Source organism: Acinonyx jubatus, chromosome D2, assembly GCF_027475565.1.
Source record: "Acinonyx jubatus isolate Ajub_Pintada_27869175 chromosome D2, VMU_Ajub_asm_v1.0, whole genome shotgun sequence".
Lineage (NCBI taxonomy): Eukaryota > Metazoa > Chordata > Mammalia > Carnivora > Felidae > Acinonyx > Acinonyx jubatus.
In genome coordinates this window covers 18,843,788-18,864,937 of record NC_069393.1, presented here as the reverse complement: position 1 = coordinate 18,864,937, position 21,150 = coordinate 18,843,788, and the positions used below count along the sequence as shown (strand labels likewise).

Below are 21,150 nucleotides of genomic sequence, written 5' to 3'. Positions count from 1 at the left end.
GTGACCTTTCTGGGAGCCGAGTCAGGAAAGAAGTGGTTACAATGCATCAGTCTTGCTCGCAGCTGCAGTCATGGTGTCCTAAGCAGGTTTTGTGGAACTGTCTGCTTCTCACAGGGGCTCATTCTTATAAACAAGATATATTAATATTAATAACTTTACATGCAGTATATACTATATACAAATCCTATGAGTGGTGTTCCAAGAAATAACATGTTTTGTAGGCAAAATAGTCCTAAAATCAGCCTTTTTTTTTTCAAATAATTCTGAGTAGTGCTGCTAACTTTTCCAGACAATCTGAATTGTAGACCATTAGAATATACCTAGTGATGTTTGCTTGTGTTTTCCAGCATCTAAACTTACAAATTCTTTAACAGAGAAGTGAGAAGAGAAAGGTGTGTACATTTTTGTGGAATACTCTGACATAAGATCTATTAGGAAATGCAATGTCAAGTTCAATGTCAAACCCAAAATGAAAGCATATATGAAAATGAGCTTATCAGAAGCATCATATATGCTAACTCCTAATAGAAAGATGTTTTTAATGCACCTGAATTCAAACAACATCACTGTAAAATGAAAAAAAAACTATTTGTAATATTTATCACAAAACAGAGATAGAGACTACTGGACAGGGCAATTAATGTCTTTTCTGCTTTAACAAATTTAATTTTAGTATTTCTAAGCTCTCAAATATTTGTGTGTTATTGAAAAATATAATTTTGTCACAATATATTGATTCATAGTAATAGTAAAACCATGCATTTATTACTAGGTCCTAATTTTTACAGAAAACCTATGAAAATTTTAGTATAACTCTGTCAAAATAAATTACTGATTATGTACTGATTAATTTTTTTTTGCTTGAAACGTTAGTACTCAACCTTTCTGGGTCTTGCCAGATTTTCTGTGGCTGATATCAGCTGCCCTTTTTAGACAGGAATGGGTCCCCCTATTTGCCTCAGTCCCAAAGTAAACTATTTAAGTTTGCTATATTTCTTGCCTGACTCATCTGAACATCAGATTTGACAATTTGTGAAATAATAAGAAATATATTTATATAGGTCTCTGCCCTTGGCACAGAGCTCCTAAAACTTTTGTAATTTACCAAGTGATAAAAGCACTAGGAACACTTTTTTTTAATATGAAATTTATTGTCAAATTGGTTTCCATAAGGAACAGTTTTTTTGTTTGTTTTAATATTTGGTCTTTGATCAAGGTTCCTGACACAGGACTCTGAAATCCCTTGGAATTTCCTAGGTGATAGGAATGTGTTTTGTTCTAATAAGGCAACTATAATAAGGCTGACTCTAAGGTTAGCTCCTGGATGGCTTCTGGATGGGAGTCTGGTCACCAGAAAGACCAAACCATGAAGATAAGCTTGGAATTTTCAGCCCCATCCCACATTCTCCAGACGGGGAGAGGGGCTGGAAATGGAGTTAATAATAGGTCATGCTCATGTGAGGAGGTCTCCATGAAAATCCCAATAGCAAGGGGCTTGGAGAGCTTCCAGGCTGGTGAACACATCCACATAGTGGGAGGTGAAATACCCCAACTCCAGGGGATAGAAGCTTCTGCAAGTGAGACCTTTACAGACTTAACCTTAAGTACCTTCATCTGGCTGTTCGTCTACATTCTTTATTATATATTTTATAATATAATAAACTGGTAAATGTAAGTGTTTTCCTAGGCTCTATTAACTATTCTGGAAAATTTTGAATCTAAGAGGGAGGAGGCCATGGGAGCCTCTGACTCACAGCCAAGTCAGGCAGAAGTTGTGGATAACCTGGGGACCCACAGTCACCCACAGTGACTAGCACTTGAAGTGGTGGTGGTGTCCTGGGACAGAGACCTTCACTTGTGGGATTTGACACTGACTCCAGGTAGACAACATCAGAATTGAGGGAAATAGAAGGACACCAGCTGGTGTCATAGAGAACTGCTTGGTGTGAAGAATGTGCACACAGCTGGTGTCAGAATTGCTGAGTGTGTGAGCGGTGTAAGAGAAAAGGAGACTGGTTTTCATGACACAACTCCTCCTCTGATCAGCCCTCTTTATCCGCACAACACACACTCCAGATATTAAGAACGTATTATCTCATCAGGGTCTGTTTAGAGGTTCACATAGTTTGTACCTCCTCAAGTGTTCTCTGTGTCTTTCCATGACCTCCCAGCTCCTCAAGGCTCTCCATTCTTGTTCCCACTCCAGAGGTCTTTACTCAGCTTTTCCCTTGTCTTCCCCCTCTGGTGAAATGGGTTCTCTTCTCCTAGGCCTCTGTTATTTAAAGGGAAAAAGTAATTTATACCAAAGTATTAGTTCAGTGGTTCCCAGCCATGACCACATTAGCAACACCTGTATTCCTTTTCAAACTTATCCATGCTGAGCTCCATCCCAAACAATTAAATAAAAATCTGTGGGCATGGAGTGCAAACACCAAAAGTTCTATAAGCCTCTGAGGTGATTCTCCTATGTGGTCAGCACTGAGAACCACTGTGGTAATGGCTCATGTGGGACCACACAACATATTTGAATATGAACTGAGGCTCTCAACATCTAAATCCAGAGAAGGACTTTGGTGGGACAGTCTCTGGCGAGGAGTTTATTGACCAAAGGTCTGGGCTGAGATGGAGGAAGGAGGCTCTTCTAATCCTCACCAATCAGGGCTTGCTCAGGGAAGTGTGTGGTGAGGAGCAGGTCCTTGCTGTCAGCTTCTCTTCTCTCTGACTAAGATGAGGAAGAACGCAAGAGGGCAGCAACACACCAAGAACGTGTTGGTGAAGGTTGAAGGATGAAGGTTTGCTGTGTGAGGGACACATTTTCTGAAGCCATATCCTGTAGTAAAGACAGCAAGGGTATATGGCATACCGTGCCCTTGTCCCCTCTGAATTGGTCTACATATATGTGTCCTTGTAAAAATAGATTCTGTTTGGTCCTGACTTTTAGCCATAGATAAAGAGACTTCCAGAAATGCTCAACTTCCTAATCATGTGCTTGACACACGATTATTCTTTCGTTTTAATTTGTATCTATAACCAGCATCATCAATGGATTGTGACCGTGTAGGGGGTCTGATTGACCAATATGAAAGACTCTCTTCCATCAAGTGAAGACATAGACATAATAATTAGTGACCAGAGAATCACCACTCCCGTCTCTCGTGGGATATGTTCTTATTTCTGCTACCATTGCTATAATTATTTGTTTTTTGTGTGCTTTTGCCTAACTAAGATTGGGAGCCCTATTTGTGAGCCCTAAAAAAGTGTCTCCTTATCTGTCATCTCATCCACCAGAACGCAAGCTTCAGGAAGTGGGGACATGTTTATCTGGTCCACACTGCATGCCCAGGACCCAGCCAGTGACAGTACGTGGTGGGCACCCACATATCCTGTGAATGAATGATTGAGGTGTCGGCTCTGGAGCTTTTCCCTTCTATGAATCAAGGAAATCAGGTGCAGAAGTAAAATTGCTCAATCGTTTGTTTTCTTATTCCTATTTAGTTAAGATCATTACATTTGAGGCACCTTTGTTTACTCCTATACAAAGCTTCTCCTTTGTTTCTGAGAAGGATTTCTCTCTTGTCTTGTTTTAACTGTACATTTAAGAAGCCAGACTTTATCAAACTCCCCTTGTTTCACTCAGAGTTTTGTGATCCTTCCATGTTTAATTCATGCTGAAGTTTTATAGGCTTCTATCAGCCGAGAGCTGAAATCTAAAGTACCTGGATCAAAAATCCTTTAAAGAATATTATGACAGACTAGCAGTGACCATGATGTTCATATACCATGAAAGTAATTTCATACTTTATTCCCTATGCAGGTTTTCTAACGCTATCTTCATATTTGTATGAGATGTAAAACTAGGATTACTTCTTCCCTTTGCCTCTTTACTTCAATCCTATGAATATTTTTTCCATCAGAAACAAATCTCATTTTAACTGAGACCTATGCATCAGAGTACTTAATGGCCTGCCCATCACTGACTGAATCTCTCACAATTTCTAAGCTGGTGAGTTGTGATGCTATAAACAAAATCTCATGTGGAATATTCCATGCACTACTCAGGGTATCTGCTTTATTATCCTCTGGATTTCCTTAAATAAATGCTTGGTTTAAAAAATGCATGTATCACATTTTATTTGAACGTCTTGCCATCTTGCCAAAAGAACTAGAGGGCCAAACTGTATCATTGAGGTTCTCTTCAACTTACCAATTATTTTAATCAAGGTATCCTTTTTCTAATTGCTTTAGTCCTAATATGTTTTTAAAGAAAACTGCCAACAGCTTGCTAGTTATTCTCCTAAGAATTATTTGTGTTGCTTCTAATTAATAACAAAAGCAAGGAAAGTGGCTCAATAAGACTGTGAGTGTTGATGAGGTGCAAACATTTCAAGGACTACACCAGTGCTTATAAATTGAGACACCATTCATTAGGGAGTTAATCTTTATAAACAGCTTCATAATTCTGTGAACCTTGGGTGGAATCAACAATTTCATTTACTGTAAGATGCTGTTTGATGGGGTGTTAAATACAAAAGATCAATACCTAATGGGATTCTACTTCAGGGTGGGACCCCGACAGTTTATTTGGATGAGGATTTAATGCAGTTGTAATCCTTCTTGTGAATGACATTTATTAAATGCCATTTAAAGCTACCTAACTGTGATCTTGGACATAGCTTTAAAAATTGACATAAATTTGAAACTTCTAATGAGTTTGTAAATATTTCTTCTGAAATCTGCATTCAACCTATTTTTCAGGATGGAAAAATAGCTTGAGAGCTAAAGTTACTCTGTTGGGGTCCTTATAAAGTTGCTCATTTCTAAGTTCATAAAATGGACACTGGTAATGGTTGCACAACATTGTGAATATGTTTAAAGCCATAGAATCGTACATTTAAAACTGATTAAAATGGTAGATTTTACCACAATAACAAAAAGGACAATAGTCACAGATAATAATAGAAAAGTCTAACAAGAACAGAACTAGGAGAACTTGGGCAAGACCAATCAAGAAAAAAGAGAAAAGATATGAAAAGAAAAATGCCAAATAAAAAAGGGAAAATTACTATAGATATAACAGAGATTTTAAAGATTATAGTAACGTTTTTGGATTTGGGTTTGAATCAAATGCCTATTAAAAGATATTTTAGGGGTGCCTGGGTGACTCAGTTGGTTAAGCATCTGACTTCAGCTCAGCCCATGATCTTCCGGTTCATGAGTTCATGCCCCGTGTAGGGCTCTGTGTTGAGCCTGGAGCCTGCTTTGGATTCTGTGTCTCCCTCTCTCTCTCTGCTGCTCTCCTGCTCATGCTTTCTCTCTCTCTCTCTCTCTCTCTCTCTCTCTATCTATCTATCTCAAAAATAAATAACAAACATTAAAACAATTTTTAAATGTTTTAAAACAAGTGGGTGTAACTAAAGACCAAGTAGTATTAAAAATTTTTAGTAACTATTGTTAATTGTGTCAAAAGTGTTATTGATGTAGTGGTTATATATTTTGAGGTCTCATTTTTTAGTAATAAAATCTAACATTGAAGGAGATGTTTTTATTTATTTTATTTATTTTTTGTTTATTTTTGAGAAGTGTGGATTTTCCTTATACAGTAAAAGGGATTCTATAGATGTGTTTAAGTATTTTGAGGTGGGAGATTACCCTGGAGTATACAAGTGGACACTGCAAATGCTCAAGTGTCTCCATAGGAGGAAGGCAGAGGAGGGTTTATGATAGAGGAGCAAGTGACCTGGAGATGAGCAGAGGGAGATATTTTTTTTAAGGGATACTCTACTGCCTTTGAGGATGGGAGTCAATAAATGCATCTCCAGAAACTGGAAAAGGAAAGGAGATGGATTCTACCATAGAGTCTCTGGAAGGAGGGAGTCCCCACCAACAGCTGAAACTGATTTTGGACCTCTGGTGGAGAGAACTGGGGCAGGATAATTGTTTTGTTTTAAGCCACCTTGTGTGTGGTAATTTGTTACAGTGGCTAGAACATCAGCCTAGCTCTTCCTCTTATGAGCAGGATTGGGGAAGTGCACTGGAAGGCTTGGTGTTCGGGGTGTCCATCAGCACTTGAAGGTGAGCATCACTTTTGCTTAACTCTTTACAGGTAGAGATTGTACAACTGACCAGCAGGTATGTTATGGTGGTTCCCGTCTTAACTACAGAGTCTGTTTACAGGTTCCATTTTGTTATTTTGCCTGATCCCTGTTCTCCAAATATGCCTTCCAGATATACTTTTGTATGGATACTTGTAATGAATGAACACTTTCCACCCATTGTACTGAAAATTCTGGTAACCAGAGTTGATACAAACAAACAGCCTCTTCTGAAGAGTGATCTGTCTACATGACTTAATTCCTTAGGTACATGCTGCTGAGTTTTTATTACAGTAACTTCAAGTCCTTTTCTATCCACTAAAGAAATACTGAGGCCACCATGTAAAATCAACCGTAAAGGCATCTCTTCTGAAGCAATAGAAATGTCCTTTCCGGTGCTAGTAGGTTGCAAATCTTCAACACTTTCTGTTAAGTGTTTCTGTTTTAGCTGGTTTGAATCATCACTACAGTGCTCTGGGTTCTCTGGAAAGAGCTACCTTGTATCAAAGCATCATCTCCCAGCAAGGTTCTTGTTGCATCAGCCATGATGCCAGACTGTTCTGTTCTGCGTACAATGCTCTTGCTAGCTTTCTGTTCATCATCATTGACTTCCAGAGACTTTTCCTTCTCTGAATAAAAAAAGTGAATCATTTGTTTGTTTTGTTGGTACGACTGGATTTTGAGTGTGGTTCTGAATATGTCACTTGAGTGATTTTTATTAGAGTGACTGTCTTTGGGTCTTTTTGTTGAAAATGGTGATGCCATCTGATCATCCAGGTCTTCTGGTTACTCTTAACAACCCCCATCTTTTTTTTTTTTTTTTGGATAATCCTACATATTCTAGCCAAAAAGCTTCAAAATTTTTTCTTTTCACAGCAGAATTTCTCTTTTGTTTTAGACTTTTTTTTTTTCAACGTTTATTTATTTTTGGGACAGAGAGAGACAGAGCATGAACGGGGGAGAGGCAGAGAGAGAGGGAGACACAGAATCGGAAACAGGCTCCAGGCTCTGAGCCATCAGCCCAGAGCCTGTAGCGGGGCTCGAACTCCTGGACCGCGAGATCGTGACCTGGCTGAAGTCGGACGCTTAACCGACTGTGCCACCCAGGCGCCCCAGAATTTCTCTTTTGAATTTTGCCTTCCACTAAAGGTTCAGGAACAAATGATCCACTTCTGTCTTTGTAGTTTGTAAAAATGATGAAATTGCCTGCTTAAAAATTTTGCCTTTCACTTCTTCTCATCTAGAATTCATCTTGGAGAAACACGTATCATTACCTTTCCCTTAGGTAACAGGATATTCTTCCTTGTTTTGAGGGTTAAGGAAGAGGAAAAGAAAGGGACGTGTATAACAGTGGAATCTGAGGTCATGATGCACAATGGTTATCTGTGGGTAAAGGCTCACTGTAGCTTTCCCAAAGGTGACAGTTAAGCCTGTCACATTTAACACAAATGAATCTATCAAATTTTATACTGTTTTCCATGCAGATGTGTATATGAACATGCATTTTGAGAGTGCAATTTTGATAATTTGTCCTTAGCATATAGTTTCCCCAAGGTTCTCTTTCTTTCTAGAAGACAGTTCTACCCATCCAGGGGCCATCTGACAAAAGTGGGGATGTACTTGGGAATAACTAATTGTGTTGTTCTAGCCAAAGTCCTTTTGGGTACAAGAGATATTTGACAAAAGGATACAGAAACCTCACTGAAATAAAATGCATGGAGATATTTCATGCAAATCATGACTGCACAGTGCTATGCCATCAGTTGCCAAGACAGGTAGTCTTCTTCTCTCCTGCCCTCACTGTTTCTTGGATCACAGGCTCTCAAGCACCTAAATTGCCTCTTTCTTGATGTTGCTGCATTCTCTTTTCCTGAAGATTAGTGTCTTCTGTTTACACATCTGTCTGTACCAAAACAATGAGCCTAGAGTCACAAGACCCTTCACTTCAATTACGTCCTACCCACTGAGTACAGCTGGGATATCTCTTAATTTAAATTCCTGAGGAAATGTTTTGATCATGTGCTGACTAGATGGATTGCCTGGTCTTGGATCTAGTGTGTCCTATTGATCTGGTCAATCACAGCAATCCTACAATGAATAATGTGTGCTTTGGATTGTGTCAGCAGTGAGAATGGGGCAGGCATGTTTATAGATTAGAAGAAGTCACAGTAATGTGACTGGCTAAATATGTAAGTGGTTTTGAGAAGACCAACTTTTATATAGACAAAATGACCCTTCGTGTTTAATATATAAATAAAGTCAGCTGTGTGCATTAGGAAAAATACCTCATCATACCTTTAATTCACTTTGACTGACTGACATTTTAGGACCTTTCAATTTTATTAAATTGTCCAGGACATCTCTATTTTTCTTCCAATTTTATTATTGTCTTTCTTTCTGCCTGGTTCCTGGCCCTCATTTTATCTCTCTTGTAGATACCACTGTAACCCCTTTGGCTAGAAGATAGGTCTTTTGGCTTTTCTGGACCTTTGATGTCTTTCCAGATTTCCCCCTGACTCTTTCCTTGCTGAGTGCCTCAGAAACGCTATCCCACTTTAACTTAGGTGTTTACATCTAAACTCCATTACTAGATATGTTGGTGAGTATTTCGACCCCATTTGAGGTGCTGTTTGAATGTTTACCTTACTTATGTGATTCTTCAATTTATCCCTTAGAAGAATGGATGGGAACTTTTTCTTGGCACAGCAGTTAGTTTCTTATGTTGGTTATGCTTCAAAAATAGAAGATATATTATTTTGTGAAACATGAATGAAAACTAAATTAGCACTTAGCTAGGCAGGCAGCAAATGGGACTATTGCAGTGAGAAATCCAGGTCAGCAGTCATCTTGTTGTAAGGGCATCCTTTCAGGGAGGACATCTCTTCAGGCTAAAGATATTAGTTAATTACACTTATAAATTCCTTGTGTTCAGATTTTTGACATTTTATCTTGGCTACCTTTGAGGCCTATATTAGATTCTTATTTGAGGTGCACAAAAATCAATCACTTCAAAATTATATTGCAAGCTTCCTGACAAATTCACCATTGGTCTTTCCATCCAAGGAGGGTTTAATAATAAGTCTGAGTCTCTTAAAGGCAATATCACAGGGCTGATCTCTTCCTCTCCTGTCTGAGATCTATGCCCTGACACAGGATATTGTGTCACATCCTAACCCCGGTGCACTGAGCAATTATTCCATTTGTACAGCATCCTGAATGAATCACTTCATCAGCCTCTAGAGTCAGAGTTATGAGCAGAATTACTTATGGATGTTTCAGCGTTCACCCATCCTGCACAAAATGATTTCAACTGGACTTGAGGGTGATATTTTGGGACTGGTATGAGTAATGATGAGGTGTCTTGTACCTTCCTGGGGTTGTCTTTTCCTACCTGTGCTCAGAGCATGGTGGGTCAGGTGAGACAAGGAAAATAGTTAAATAGCAATGTCACCTTGGTGACCCATTTGATCTGTTTAAAGCTCAGTGAAATCAAAGTGTTCCATAGGATTAACAGTCCCTCTCTCAGGCATTGGGTTGCTTGGTGTATTGTGACTGGTTGCAAAGTGCATCACCGGAATTTGTTACAGATGACATTTAAAATGGTATGGTTTGGGAGGTAATTTTGTTTTTAAAGAGTGAATTCCAAGCTGTTCCTGTAACCTGCCCCTCTCAGGGCACTGAGGCATGCTTTCATGAGTAAAAGACCAGAGGGCATCTGTGCTGCCAGCACAAAGCACCACAAACTGGGTGGCTTAAAATCATAGAACTGCATTCTCCCCTGGTTCTGGGACCAGAAGTCCAGAATCAGGACTTGGTGGGGCCAGGCTCCCTTCCAAGGGTCTAGGCTCCAGTCTGGTGAATCAGGAATCCCAAATCCCAGCAGTAACATCAACAATGTGGACTGTCCAAGCACTTGAGAAGAATTAGATTACATGAATTGTTTGCTTTTATGAAGACATCACAGATGTCTCTTGAAAAATCAAATATTGCAGGTAGTTGAGGACATTATCGCCTCTGACTTACAGGCTGCTTTTCCGGCGTCCTTCATTTGGCTTTTGGGACCCAACTGCCATGGGTTTTAGACGGACATGACTGAAAGGATCCCAAGTCACTGGGATCTACCCCATGTTCAAGCTCCAGGAAGGGCATTTGGCTTAGGACCCATTCATAAGGCAGAGACTCCCACTCGCAGTAGTTTTTGTTCTGAATCTAACTCCTAGTATGGTTGACCACATGGGTTTTCTTCTGTTGGTAAACTTGGAGGAATTGCCTAATTTTATTTAAAACGCTCAACAAAGTTCAGCACTGCCTTCTTCATCAGGGCGGCCGTTGGGCCTCGGGCGGTGGCGGGAGGTGATCCAGTGACCACGTCGTTTCGGTTCGGCCTCGGTCGGGCAATGGACACCCGGCGTGACGGGTCCAGAGGGTGTGAGGCTGCACCTGCTCCTCTCCCGGGGAGCCCCTAGGTCCTTGGACCCACCACCCCTCGGTTCAACCCCGGTCCCGCCCGGTCCTGCGCTGCCCCAGCCCGGTCCGGCAGACCCTACATCAGTCACGAGGCCTGTCCGTCCAGCAGCCAGGTCACTGTGGTCACCAGCGCTTCGGGGAGGCGGAGAGCTGTGGATTCGAGGACGTGGGTCGTACAGTGCATGTGGCCGGCTGACCCTGCGCCCACAAGGACTGCATACGCCCCCGCCCGGCGAATCCCCACTGTTGGGCCTGAAGGCCACGCAGCACCGGGGACAAGGTGTCAGGGGGCCATCGCGCGGTGGATCCTGCACCAAAATCTGAACTCGAACTTTCTGCATTTGTTGATGCAGAAAATCAGATGGCTTTCACAAGAGCAAGTAAAATGGGAGGGTGACTGCAGTTTTTAACCGTGAGTTTATTCTTTGAAGAATAAAACACTAAACGCAAGATAGTGGACATGTCCCCCACCCCATCCCCCACATTGAGTGCCGGGGTGTGACTGTAGACACCCAGTCAGAGAGGATGAGAGGCAGGTGTGCCACCCAATGCCCAGTGCGTGGCAGGCCTGGAAGTGCACCCCCTCTGCCAGGCTGACCCCTGGGCACCCTATGTGCCTGTCAGAGTAAAGGCCACTTCACGGCATAAGTGGCCTCTGGCTGCTCTCCAGAGTCCTGGGGACCTCAGGCCACACTGGTGTAACTGCAAACCCTGGGTTTATAGATTACACGCAAGCATAAGATAGGTTCTGAACAAAGTATTTCCTTATATAAAATTTAAAAAAAAAATTTTTTTTTTGAGTGCTGTTCCAAATGACAAGATCTCAAGATGATTTTGGTGAGGTCCAAGCAGCCTTTTATGAGAGGTGTTAGTCCCTTTCATCACGCTTTACGTTGGGCCTCAAGGTTTCCTTGTACAGACTTTGGTTTGGAGGCTAAGGTTATGGGCACAGCTCTGTCACCTGTCACCTCTGTCACTTCCTCTTGAGGCTTGTTTCCTCACCAGTCACAGCAATGACAGCCCCTCTCTCACACAGTCACTGTGAGGATAGTGGCAGGGTCCCTGGCACTCAGTGCTTGCTTAGAGTGAAGGCCACCTCCTGTCATGAATGACACTGTCAGGTCCTTCTGGTCTGTGCTCAGTACACTCACCCTTACAGCAGTGCCTCCCCAGGTATGCATGATCCTTTGTTGTTTACCAAGTACTCTTCTGGAAAACCATTCTGTGGGAGGAGAAAACTATAGTGGGGAAGCCTGAGACTCAGCAGCCTTTTCGGAATTCCCACTGTGTTTGATCCATGTGTATCCAAGACTTGTGAAGCCAGAGACGTGATTCCACCTCCCCCTCAAACGCAGTGTTTAGAATCACTGACTGTTACAACCAGTGGATCAGTCTGGCTAACCACAGGGACCCAGGGCTGCTTGCCTACGGGACAGACCAGTGGGCCCAGTTGTGGGGAACTGGGATTGTTCACATTTGCCGAGTGCCAGCAGGTGTGGTTTGGGGTAGCGGGTCTAACCAAGAGGACGCAGACAGACACCATAGCAGACAAAGGAAAGCACGTCTGCACCAGTGGATGCCGCGCGGTGGGGCCCATGCCCAGTGTGGGCTGACAGTCCTTTCCTTCCAGACGTGCTCCTGCCCTGCGCACAGAGGGACGCAGCTGGGGAGAAGAACTAAGAAAACCCACTGCTATGGACTGATCTTCTAGTTCAAATACGAAACCCAGCCACACAAAACCAGGGCTGGTGTGGCAGAGCCCCAGAAAGCTGCCTTTCTGTCTGTTTTACCCAGATGGAAAAAGTCTCTTAAAGGACTTCTTAAGACTAATTTATTTGGAACTTTATATATATATTTTTTCATTAAAAATTTTCTAAATTAACATATGATAAAGCTGACACTCCTAAGAGTTTTGACACCTGGTATGGTTTTCTGTAACCATCACCACAATCAGAGCACAGAGCAGCTGTGACTCCGAAATATCCTTCCCCTTTGTAGTCAAGCCCTTTGGCCACCCCAGACTCAGGCAAACAGGGATTGGTCCTCCTTCTCTGGGTTCTCACCTTTTCCAAGGTGTCACACAAATGTAATGGTGTGTGATGTGACCTTGGGAGGTGGGCTTCTTTGGGATCCCTTGGGTCTAATGTCTTTGACATTTATCCATGTTGTTGCTTTTTGGTGGTGTTCCACTGCATGATTTTTGTTTTACATTCACCCAATGAAAGATATTTGGGTTGTTTGCATATTTTTGGTGGTTGTGAATAAAGCTTCTATAAACATTTATGTAAAATAAGTCAATGCATATTTCTTTTTATTTTCAATGTATGGCAAGTTATTCCTAAATGTAAATAACTCTTAAAAAATTTTTACAGTCGTGTATTAGGTACACAATTTATTAGGAATAAAAATTTCTAATCTGTAGTAAGTAGGCTTGCTGGCTTAATAGGGCTGGATTCAGGTGCCTGTAACCTCTGTGGCTATGCAAGGCCCTATGCTTCTCTTAATGCTCTGCTGGAATTGTCTTGAAACTGTGCACTGGGTCCCACAAATTATATACTCAGTTTAATAATCATAATCAAAGGGAAATTTTTATATCTGCTCCTCTTTCCCAAGTCTCTTGGATGTCACAGTTTTTTTCGTTACTTTATTCCCCCCAGTTAATAGCATATTCTGTTAAATAAGAGCACAGTCTTGAGATGAAAAGAAGGCTATAGCTGAGAATTTTAAGAACATGTCCCCCCCACCTAGCAGGTAAGCTCTGGCTCTTGGTACTTTCTAGGCTGTGTCTGGGTTACCAGGGAGTCTGACCATGCCTGACTAAATAGATTGTTAAGATATGAGATGACTTCTTAGAACAAAGCATACCTGCAAAGTTGTCTTTCCCTTTAAATTTCACCTGCCTCCTCCATTATGATTGTTCATGGTTACAGTATTGCATAATTTTCTGAATTATTATTTTATAGCTTAACTGACTGAGCCACCCAGGTGCTCCAAATTATTATTTTATAGCTTTTAAAATCTTGAAAGCCTTTTTCTTTGAGCCCAGTTTGACCAGGACTAATTGTCACTGGTGGCGTATTAGTTTCCTAAAGCTGTCATAATAAATTACCACAAACTTTGTGACTACAAACAACAAAAGTTTATTTTCTCATACTTATGGAGGCCAGACATCCCAAATAAAAATATCAGTGGGTTTGGTTCTTTCTGGAGGCTCAGAGGGAAACCTGTTACACACCTCCCTTCTAACTTCCCAGTGCCACTGGGAATCCTTGGTGTTCCTGAGCCTCTTAGTGGATCACTCCAATCTCTGCCCCCATCGCCACATGGCCTTCTTCCCGGAGTCTCTTTGTGTTTTCTTCTGTCTGTATCTTCTTTCATAAGGACACTGGTCTTTGTATTTAGGGCCCACCCAGATAATCCAAGATGTTCTCATCTCCAGATCCTTAATTCCATCAGCAAAGACCGTTTTTCCAAATAAGACCATGTTCATAGGTTCCAGTTGGAAATATCTTTTAGGGGCCATCATTTAACCCACCACAGATAGGATGAGTCTTTTGGTCAGTAAAATCTCTTAAGCTTCTGTGCATGAAATAATTTCTGTCTTATTAAGGGAGATGATTCATTTCATAAACACCAAATAAAAGTTGTGCTGTCTAATTAACAGTAGGTTTACAACCTAGTGGAAATATGTATGAACCACAACCCCTCCCCCCCCCCAGAATGGAGCCCCATACCCTTGGACACTTCATTTCCTGGTTCTTCTTCCCATCTCTGCTTCACAGACTTAGTTTCCTGGGCTTTACAATGACCATGTATCATAGCATAAAGGGAGGAGGGACTGAAAGATTCTAATCAGACTACTTTTTGCCTTAGGTGGGCATAGGTGACATCCAGTAAGGCTGCAACCTTTGTAGTACTCAGCCAATGAGGAACCAGGGGAGGGACTTCAGGCTAGGAGATAAATTGTCTGCTGTAACCGTCCTGAGTGTGCCTGTAGGCCAGACACCCACTGGTTGCAAGAACGTTCATTAAGTCCTCACTTCACTGTGCTTGATTCTCTCTCCACGTCCATCCTTAGTTTGCACTGATGGGCTTATTTTTCACACTAGTCATCTTGGCTGTGACTGTGGTGAGGGATGGGTCCTGCACACACTGGCATGCACTGGTTTACAGCTTGCTCCAGAGTACAAAAGCTGACTGTTAGGTTTCCAGGAAGTTTGCAAGCCATTTGTTCCACACAACCATTATTAGGAGTTAAATTATATAAATTTACAGTTAAATAAGTTACATTAAAACCAAACTTGTATATACTTAAAACCCATCCCTTCCTAATTATTTACTACATTTAATTGTTCTGTGCTCTGAAGTTATTCATGTCTGTTGCACTTTCATGTGCTGCTGGCCATCTCTCCTCAACACCAAGCACAGTCACATTGGTAGCCTGAAATCAGCTGTAGCAGCAGTGTTCACAAGGTGGAAATCGGCAAGTGCTGACCTCCTCCCCCAGAGCCAATTGTTAAACATTTCTGAGAATCCTAGTGATCCTGGTATCCATGACAGTAAGTTCTGGAAACTTCCAAGCAAGAATCCAGAAAAAGTGTCCTGTACTATGGATGCTAGGTAGCCTGGATGTTATGATTTCAGTGGGCAATTCTTTAAGTGGGCAATGCATAATTAAATGTTGTTTGCAATTTTTAACTGACATGTGACTTTACCTATTACTACATTTATAAGTGAAAAACAGATTCTTTGCCAGTCTATATATCTTTACTTTTGTTTTTGAAAATAATGTTATTGAAACTTAGATGATAACATAAATGTTTTCAAGAGTGCAAAGCTGATAGTTTGCAGACACTTGCAAACCTCTTATTTTGGTCAGTTTAGGGATACTACAACAGAGATGCTCTCTGAAACTTGGAGTTGGCCAGGCTTTTAACTTTGTGTGATCTAATGGAATACTTTCGTTTGATATACTTTTTCATTTTCCTTTGTTTTGCACTGCCTCCCCAGGCATCAGCTGGAAGTGAATTAAATGGCCTGGGAGGCAGCAAGAAGGTTCTGAAGCTAGCAAGGTATTAGAATAAAATTGATTATCTGGAGATGTTTGCATATGGAAGCAGCCCTCCTACCTATTCATTTTTGGTTCAACCTAAGGTGTGTGGGAAGCTTGATGCAGGGTTTGATCCCTCTGCCTATGTGGCTTCTGAATCAGGGATGGCCAACTTAAAATACATAAAAGAGAAATCATAAATAAAAGCCAATATGACTAAGGGGAAATATAATTTTAAAAAATATTAGAAACTTTATCTTTAGGCAGTTTCAAATAAAAAATAAATCCAGAAGGTAAGGAGAGACCTGATTTGAAGCTATTACAGGTGGGTAAAGAGGGGGCATGACAGTAGGGGTATACAGACACCATATCTGCAGGTGTCTCAGAGGTCAGGCAGATAGAGCTGTCCTTTCAAAGCAAGGAGTCAACAGGCTAGAAAGAACTCCTGTGGAGACTGGCTGAGCAGGTGCTGTGACTGGACAGTGGGGCAGGAAAAGTGTTTGTGGTTGGCTGGTTCTCAGCAGAGGCTGTTGGGGGGAGGGATAATGTTCTGCAGTCCAGTCTTCCTTAAGCCCCCAGTGCTTCCTTAAGCTCACAGCAGGCCAGAGTTCAGGGGTCCAGAGGAGGGAGAGAAGTCAGACTAAAGTTTGGGCAAGTCAGGCTCGTGGTCATTTTGTCCAGATTGGTCAGTGAGGACAAAGAGTTCAACATACAATCATTATAAGACAAAGAACTAGAATTTGGAGGGTCTGTTTCTGGTCTTGTTGCAGATAAAGAGGGTCAACCATGTGTCTTAGAGAAGTCATGTGCGGAATAAATTTGCAGTAAGTTTTCTGAAATACAGAAGGGTGATGGTAGTGATGTGGAGAACTAAGGCAAAAGAAATGTAGATAAAATTAAATCTCATTATAACTTGCAGCCATTGACAAATACTTGACAGGCAGAGTAAGACATTCTTCCATGAACTCCCTACTGTCTTAATGTTAATGCTTTGCTAGAGGGGAAACAACCTTAGCTTCACAATAGCCAGGCTTCCAGGGATCCTGTAAGTCTTCTTTAACATATGAAAATTCTTTTGGAAACTTCTTTGTGTTTACCTCCCCCAACTTCCAAGTATATAATCAATTTCTCCTCACGGCCTAGTGCAGCTCTTTCTGCCCAAGTGTCCCATCACCATGCTTTAATAAAACCACATTTTTTTATTGTAATGAAAACATCTCAAGAATTCTTTCTTGACTGTTCACTCCAGAGTCCCCACATCCAATCATGTGAGTGGTGGTGGGATTCCTTGACTATCTATATTTTCCAGGAGTGCAGGGTGAAATTCAACATATTCTGCAGCTAATGCAGTTCACTCCATATTTTCCATTAGACTTTGGCTCCAATTTTGTCTCTGTTTGAGAAGTTGGATCAGATATTTTTGTTTTGTGTTCTATTAGCCTTTCATTTAAAAAAAAATGCCTCTGGGATTGGTTGGTGGCTGGAAGTAAAAGTTTTGCATGGGTCCCGGCTTGTAACTTCTGTCTTCACAAAGCAATTGTGTTTGTATTGTCTCTACCCCTTGTAACTTCTGTCTTCACAAAGCATATGTGTTTGTGTTGTCTCCACCCCAGTCCCGAATGCTTTCCTGCAAGCTTTCCTGCAAGATGCGAGACATAGCAAAGGTGTTTTTGTAATTGGAAGCTGCCACAATGACTGTGCTCCAAAGCCAGGGGAAGGGGATGTTCCTTCTGGAGCCCCCAAAGGGTCGGCCTTCCTGTGTTGACTCCTCTGTGTTTCTCCCTTTCCCCTCCCTTCTCTCCCTCCTACTGATGGCATCACTTTTTGTGTTGGGAAGCACTGCAGACATATTATGTTCTCTATGCAGAATAGCTGTCCCTGCACTGCCTATAGTAATGGTGCTTGATTCAGAAAGCACGTAAGAGAATATTTGTGGCAGTAGAACTTTAATCATGAACCCATCCCTACGTCATTCAATGTGTACTGGTTAGTACATCTTTACTTATGGCCACCTCACACATGTAAGAACACTTATACATGTATACATTTTGCACACATATGAAATGACATGAGTAAATATTTGGGAGATGGGACGGTGCTACAAGAGAACACGATCTGAGGTGCAGACCTGTATCTCAATGTCCACCCCACTCACTCACTTCTGTAAGTCCTGAGCCTGTTGCTAAAACTGAGTGTCTTTCCACATCTGCAAAATGCAGGTGCTGAGCCGTGCTAAGGGTGTTGTTGTGAGGGTTAAACTGGATGAATTTGTAAAAGAACACACACCAGGTACTGAGCAAATGTTAGTATCCTGCTCTAATTTACTGAATGTCAGCTCATGCACCAAACTAGACCACCTGAGGGTCATACTTTCAGAGGTCTTACAATCAAAATGGGAAATCATATAGACAGATATATGATATGTAAATGCATATCAATTTACATTTTCAGAAAACCTACCTAGGACTTTGCAAACTTTTATCATCACTTGAAATTAATCTTGTATTTTGAGCCTTGTGCTTATTCATAACTTAATCTTTGGTGGGTCTTTTTATCACCATCCCTTTTGCCCTCTGCCTTAGGTACTTGACCCCCTTGGTGTCAAAATTTTACTAATCATAAAACAGTGACCTCCGTGCTTAGCACTGTATTAGCAGTCATTCCTGAAGCTGCATTGTATGCAAGGAATAGATCTGTACACAGTCTTTGTCTTCCAGGCCCATCCTTCTCTCTCTGCACCTGCTGCTTTGCCGGTCTCAGCTGCCCAGCACAGGCCAATTTCATTCCTAAGCAGCTGCCAAACACCAGGTCAGCCACAGGAACTCCTGTGCCTCCCTCCCCACTGGAGCAGGAAATTGTGGGTAAAAGAAGAGAAGCACGGAGGAGCCTGGGAGGAGAGCCGCCTTTGCGAGTTCACCACAGATGAGCAGGCACAGGCAGGCACTGACAGAGACAAGGGATGGCAGGCTCTCCCCAGGCTGCATTAAGACCACAAGGCTGTGAATGTGGCCAGATTCCTGCTCCAAGGTCTCTTTTGTCCTCAGGCAGCCATGGAGCTGTCAGGCTCAATGAGGCAGTAACACAGCAGAGGAAGCTGTGCAAATGATTTTGTTTTGCACTTGGGCAAAGATTGCTCTGTCATGGCAACAAGAGTTGCCTGTGAATTTCTAGGCTCTGTGTCTGAAAGCATTTCACTTTGGAGACATGAAGAATGTGGTCAATGCCTTCACAAGGCAGCAGGAGGATTTTGTAGACCTATTTTGAATACTGAGAGAGGGATTCAGTTACCATCTCCTGGCACACAATGACCCTCAAAAGGGCCATTCTTAGCTCAGCAAGTGTAGACCATTCCATTTTAACAGCATCCTTCTATATGTTATAACAATTACTAACGGGTTAACGGTAGGTGAGTTCAGGCCATGGGATAGACGTAGGGAACAGAGATTCATGGTAAGAAGCTTCTTTTGGGGTCTTCAATGACAATTATTAGTTCTGGAGAAATATTCAGAGCCTGATGGATTCTTAAAATGGAGCACAAAATTGCAAATAGATATTCTGTATAATGTAGTCAGCATATAGTGATCAGGTCACAAACATTGATGATTAATTTATTTGGTTAGGTACAAACTAAGAATGGGAAGACTAAACAATTTCAAACCATGTGCTTTTAAAAACTTTTTAATTTGAAATGATTGTAGATTCACAGGAATTTGTAAAAGCAATATTAGAAGGAGGTCTCATGTGTCCTTTACCCAGTTCTCCCAATGGTAACATCTTGGGTAATAGTAGTATGACATCACAACCAAGAAATGGCATTGGACAGTCTACTAAGACTATTCAGATTTTACCAGTTTTGCATTCACTTGTGCAGGCATGTGCATAGCTCTGTGAAATTTTATCATATCTGTAGATTTGTGTAGCCATCACCACAATCAAAATATGGATCTTCTCCATCACCAGAAGACTCCTTCTTGCTATCCCTTTATAGCTACACCCATCTCCTCTCCCCATTCTTAGCTCCAGGTAACCAGATCTGTTTTACATCTGCATAGTTTTGTTATTTTAATGTTATATAAATAGAACCATAAAGTGCATTTTGAAATTGGCTCTGTTAGTCAGCATAATTTCTATGAGATCCATTCAAGTTGTTAGGTGTATCAATAGTTTTTATTGCTGAGTAGTATTCCATGGCATGGATGTATCAGTTTCTTTAGTCATTAATACATTGAAGAATAGTTGAGTCATTTCCACTTTGGGCTATCAAAGAAAGCTGTGGCGTGGTTAATTTTATGTATCAGTTTGGCTGGGCTGTGGTTCCCAGTTGCTTGATCAAACACCAGCCTAGATACACACCCAGGCTAGCCCTAGCATCTGCTTCTTGTCTACTGTGCCAGGCTCCTCACTCTTAGTCCCCATCCCAGTGGCCTTGGCATGGACAAAATGGAAGACGCCATGCCACAGGGATTGTCTTGTTTATACAGGGTGTAGGGTGGTGGTCTTGGCAGCTAGTTCTGGTGACTCAGTCCATAGCTGTGGTTCAAGTGAGAACTATAAAATGTTTCACACCCTGTATTTATGAATCCAAATACAAACCAGAAAAGGAATTTATAGAATATGCCCCGCAAAGCAGGACTGGTCTTTCCTCCACAATGCTTGAAGCACCCACACATTTGGTCTCTATAGCTGGTGTCTTTGATGCCAATGTTCCTCCTGAGGGTGATGCTCGCGTGTCATCTCTTTCAAAAGACTGACACAGACTGAGCAATTGAGAGATGCTGTGGTATCAGTGTTGTCAAGCTGCAGGATAAAAGAATATGGTGCTAATTATAAAACAAAGGGCTTCCCTGAAAAATCAAGGATATCTTTACTGAGGCTCATCTTTATCTAAACAATTCACACCACGACTGATTTTATACTTCGGTAACTGAAAACTGTTTCCTGGACATGGTCTGGGAAATTAATTCTAAGACTATCCACTGGAACTTCGTAGAATCTTGAGCTACTGAGAGTGGTTCAGGTTCACTGTTCAGGTCTGATGAACCAGGGCAACATTTATGGCCAGGTCATGGTCTGCATGCACACCTGGCAGACCCTGGCCATCTGTGACTGGTTTGGCCAATCAATGTATGATCGGGATGTGGCCATCTTGTCCTGCAGTATGTTGTGTTGGAAAAGTACCTGATAAACCCCTATGAGAGTTGGATAATGCAGTGCCAGATGGATAATGCAGCCAATCCTTAAAGAAAGCAGTGATGATCCTTGGCCTCCAGCTAAAATGGGGGGAAGGAGAGGCACATAAGCTTCAACTAGCCTAATGTCAAAAATGACTCCTGGGGTAAAGCACTGGTGGTGAGGTGGCTGGAAGCAGAGAATTGTCTGAGTCTGGGAGCTGGAAAGTCCATCTCCACTGTGCTATAGAAACACTTGTCTTTCCTCCCTTATTCCACTTGTGGCTCTACAGCAGAATTGTCTTCAACACCCATGGCTGATGGCAGGGCCCAGGTGGGTGTGTGATATGCATAGATATGGACCTGTTTCTTG

General features: G+C 41.8%; 1 pseudogene; it reads left to right on the top strand.

Moving 5' to 3' along the window:
- Positions 1–20,049: 20,049 nt before the first annotated feature.
- On the top strand, positions 20,050–20,850 carry LOC106986944 (39S ribosomal protein L45, mitochondrial-like; annotated as a pseudogene).
- The last annotated feature ends 300 nt before the right edge of the window (positions 20,851–21,150 follow it).